General features: G+C 46.1%; 1 protein-coding gene across 1 annotated transcript in view; it reads right to left on the reverse strand.

The window, feature by feature from the left end:
* The window catches only part of NCKIPSD (NCK interacting protein with SH3 domain), a 45,263-nt gene that overhangs the window by 14,019 nt on the left and 26,207 nt on the right, over window positions 1-5,037 (reverse strand). The window lies entirely within an intron of this gene.

The following is a 5,037-nucleotide window of genomic DNA, read 5'->3' on the forward strand; positions in this document are numbered from 1 at the left end:
AGGGTTGATTTCTCATTTTGTCTAGGGTACTCAACTAAAGCTCTTTTGCTCACCTGATCCCGGCTCCCACAGCAGTCAGCACTCACCTCACTACCCTCCGCCCCAGCTGTAGAATGTCCCTCGATGCCCTCACGGCAAATGCTGGTCAATGGATCTGCATTAGACATGATGAGGTCAGCAGTCCTTATGCCGCCGGCATCCAGGGGAAGAAGAGGCTGCAGGGACAGGTCTAGCAGAAATCCAGGGTCAGGTAAGTCTTCTTTATTCCCTCCCCTAGACCACGAGCACTTAACCCTTGGAGTGCAGAGGTAGCACCACTGCGAGGGTATGGTTTTTATTTGCCGGAGTTCTTTTATAAATGAAGCTTTTACTTTCACATTAATAGAACTGTAGAGCAAAAGACTAATCTCCCGGCCCGGCCTGCTCGGTATTGACAGGTCAATTCTGGCACATTTATTTCCATTGTTAGCTTGCCTGAGCTCCCGGCTTCTGACTGAATCATAAGAGAACTGCGATTGACATGAGGGAAGGAAAGAGGGGGGGGGCATGCTATTACACTCCACGGGCTGCTACTCTCGGCTCAGAGTCAATAGGATGGCGCCATGAAGAAGAAGATTGGGGCACCAGACTCTACAATTCACAGCCCTTGGATCATCTTCACGTACAGTTTCAAAAAGCAATTTCAGCAAACGATGGAAATCAGCCAATGAGCTACTAATGCTTGGCAGGAAAACTGCAACAGTACTAAAGCAAAAGAGATCTGAATGAGAAGCAGTGATGACTGGGATTTTGTAAGAATCTGATTTTTTTGGATATATTGTGCAGATGTACATGTTTCACCTTCTATCCTTCGAAAGCGCTCATTGAACTCGAGCCATACTTTTCATTTCCCACAAACGTGCGTCTCCACAATACAACCCTTTGAAGCTGCAGCAGCTATCTTCATTTCCTGTCTGAACCACCTCCATTAATCCCCCCCTCCGCACTGCAAGGGTTAACTGTTCATTTTGGTTTAGGGCTGAAAATGACAAATTTATACTGACCTGCGGCCAGTAGTGACAGCGCTCCCTCCAGCTTGTCTACTCCTCTGCTGCAGCGATGGTTTGTCCCTCTGCCTCCACTTTGTGTATATAATGTCATGATTTACGGGACCTTAGACCGCTGCAGCAGAGGGGGAGCGAGGTTCCAGGGACCAGTCAAGAAAGCAAACTGGCTTCAAGGATCAGGTGAGTATAACTTTATTTTCCTCTAGACACAAATGAGCAGTTAACCCTTGCAGTGCGGGGGTAGCCCCACTGCAAGGCTTAATCCTTTTCCCCGGAGTTCTTCTTTTAAGTGAACCTGTCGCTTCGTCTGTGCGGTCAAAACTTAGAGCACGTAAAACAAAGTCAATGTTGATGATGGAAGGAAAAGCTGGCAGCCAGTCATGTGACCCGTGGGACTGTTGTCTAGCCCAACACTGGTCGCATGACCAGCTGACAGAGGGAGACCAGACAGTAGTTACTACGGCAACAGCCCGTCCTTCTCCCCATCATTTGCTTACATCACGCAGTTTGAACTTTCAGCCAAAAAAAAGAAAAAGTGACTTTCATTTAGAGTTCAGGCCCGCTTTAAATAATGCCCCCAGATTGAGAGAAATGATGTTTCAAGCCGCCGGCATTTGACAGAGTGTGCAATTTTAATGGAATGATGGCGGCACCGCGCCATATTTCAAGCCGTAATTTCACTCATGATCGCCGCGCTATTAGCGACTTTTCATTTTAACCGGGGCGGGAAAGAACAAAGAGCAGAATAATAACACCGATCTCATTTCAAGCTTCCGCGGTCTAATTAAAAGGTAGTCGCGGACGCGAGGAACTTCGTGAGAAATGTGACAATAAAATCCATAATTAGAATTTTCGGCTGCTGGATCTCGGAAAATAAAACATATGCTCGCCCGCCAATTCACCGAAACCTCCAGAAAATCCGTCACCGGCGGCACATTCCTTTATGAATGAAATGTATTTGAATAATTGAAATATAAAAAGAAAAAAAAAAAAAGGGAAACAAAAATACTACCGGCCATGTCTGGAATACAAGGTCAAAAGCCGACAGCCGTTCATTTCATGGGACTGGTAAAACAAAAATTATATAAAAAGGGTATCAGAGAGAGAGAGAGAGAGAGACAAAAAAAGGCCAGTAAAAAACAGTACATGTTGCTGCCAGAGGAAGAGACCCAGGACCAAAGGACGTCTCATGAAGTATCCTGGAACTAAGAGGACTTCAGGAGTGTGGTCCATGTCTTTCCTGTTGAGGATCTATATGATCTATATTCATCCTTGCCCATCTGCTACTTCAGTTGCTATCCGCTGCCTTCCAAGTGGATCTACACTGAGATGCCAACCAGGTCTGGTGACTCTGGAGTCTATTACCCCCTGAAAGCTTAGAAGCCCAATACCCTCTCTCCCCAGTGAAGATGTCCAATAAAAGTTATCCTGCATTATACTACTGGAGTGGACATCAGCTATTGTGGGCACTAGAAGAAGGGCGGTTAATGCTAATGGGTGGACTAGAGATGATTCGGGCATCCAGCGGCTCCTTCGGGGGTGAGTGCTACAGGTCCTTCTGAGAATAGCTTGTTACTAATAATGTGCATCTGAGAACGCCACAAGAAAGCTTTTCATATTGCAATAAAAGAAGGCAGTTTCCTAACAGCGCCCAGTACGTCCTTGCAAAAAAAAAAACCTGGAAAGCATTCCGGGGTGCATCACTCTGGAAGGCTTTGGGGTTCTGGTATAATCAAACGCATTTTTAAAACCTGCTCGCTGAAACGTTCTGCCCATACAGCAGCTGCGCTCCTACCAGGAAGCGATCCAGCTCCATTAAAGAGAGAAAACAGCTGTATGGCTGCCACACAAACAGAGGCTGAGCGGAACATCATCTGCATCCCGCCAGTGCAGCCTTCCAGAGCCTGCAGAAAGAAGAACCCCGCCACCCGATCTGCTTTCTACACGAGAAGAAAAGTCATTATGTAAATATAAGTGACTGTCAGAGCCAAATGACCGTGACATAAAGGGGTACCCACACCGCGTTTATGATGGGGTGTTGAAACCTGAAATCGTAATCTCTCTCTCATATATATATATATATATAAACACACACACACATACATACACAGAATATCTCCCTCCTCTCATAACGTAGGGGGTAGGTGTTATGTAGTTCACGGAGGTGAACTGCAAAGGGCTGATAACAACGTTAGAGATTTCAGTGCAGGACATGCGCAATGCGCAAAAAGTTACAAGCTCATTGGACTTCTGGTAGGAGGGGCCGGCAGGGTGCTGCACATAGCTTTCTGAAAACATCACAGCACCTGCCTCCGTACTCCTGTCAATAGTGCTCAGTCCTGATGCAAGCAGTGGGCTGGCTTTTGGGAGGAGTTATGCAAATATCTGAATGTATTGAGGAGTGGATGTCAGTCTGGGGAATTGGGGATTCTTAGGCAGGCTGTATTTGCATGCAGAGCACACTAGGTATCTCCCACATGTGACACTGAGCCTTCATGATTGGAATCCAATGAATGAAAGGGGCGGGTCACGGTCAGGCTGGGGAGGAAAGCACTAGATCAGGGGTAGGCAACCTCGGCTCTCCAGCTGTGGTGAAACAAAATCCCATGAGGCATTGCAAGATTCTGACAGCCATAGGCATGACTCCTAGAGGCAGAGACATGTTGGGATTTATAATTAAAGCACAGCTGGAGAGTCAGGATTGCCTACCACTGTCTTAAGTGTTAATTTAAGTCTATCCTTAAGGTATAACCATCCCTAACTATATATCACATGTACTGTATATGTATCAAATCAATGCAAAGCTATCGTGCATCGCACTGGCTGACATGAGGCATATTATGGACGCATGGAAGCTGAGCTGTCGAGCGCTCCAGTGGAAAAGAATAAGACTAACAATTTAAGTAGAAGCGCGGATACATAAAAAAAAAAAAAAGGGAAAACAACAACATAATAATTATGGACGTTAGAACAAGAGCGAGATATCTATATCTCAGTGCTGAACCCTCCCAGGAGATCTGTATTGGGAAGCAGGCGGTTGCATTACAGAAAAGAAGTTTAATTTAATTTATTGGATGTAATTCTCCGGAGAGCTCATTTGAAAATACGGCCTCGTTTATTAGTGAATATTCTCCTGCTGGGCGGGTTATAATTACATACATGTGTGGCTGGTGCAGGCAGGGACGCAGAGCTGGGGCTCCCAGGAAGGTTGGTGCATACAGGGAGTGTACGATTACCAATTACTCCGCTTTTATCAAATATACAGGAACAGGAAATGTATTTATTGGACACCAATGCCTCTCCAAGACAATTGCTGCAAGATGTAGAGCTCCCATAGAAGATAAAATATAATTAGCGTCAGGTTCCTACTCGTGACCAAGAAAAAGTGCTGCGGAAGACCCCCCCCAAATATATTGAGGATACAATACTAGGAGGATGTACTACTTACCTTAAATGCGCAGTCCATGGCAGCTGACACTTCAGTCCTCTTCTCCTCCGTCCCAAAATATGGATGAGTCCACAACATTGCAGTACAGGACCCGGTATTGCATTGTATGCGATGACATAGGAAACATGACCGGAGAAGGAGAGGCTTCCAGTTGTCAGTACCAGAACTGGGGGGACCGTGCAGTATGGTAGATATTCCTCCCTACTATAGCTGCCTAGACTTTACGAGCATTATGTGTGGGGCTTATTGACTGGTGCTGAGATTTTAAGATCAGTGGCTGCTATGCTGTGTCTGTGCTGCCCCCACCACTGACAGTGGTAATTGCATAGCACAAATGAATTCTCCGTGGTCTCTCTGTAGAGGTCCGATGTGCCCGCCGCTGAGTTCGAGCTAGAGCTCTCTAATCAGCACGGAGCATGGGCTTTACTCATTGTGGGAAAATAGTGATCCTTCTGCAGAGTTCAGAGGCACCCCCTACTCATATAGAGCTCCCTAATCAGCATAGACCCTGAGCTTTACCGATTGTGTGAAATAAGTTGTCTC

The sequence above is a fragment of the Nanorana parkeri genome, unplaced genomic scaffold (assembly GCF_000935625.1).
Source record: "Nanorana parkeri isolate BGI_ZX_2015 unplaced genomic scaffold, ASM93562v1 scaffold2577, whole genome shotgun sequence".
NCBI classification, from domain to species: Eukaryota; Metazoa; Chordata; class Amphibia; order Anura; family Dicroglossidae; genus Nanorana; species Nanorana parkeri.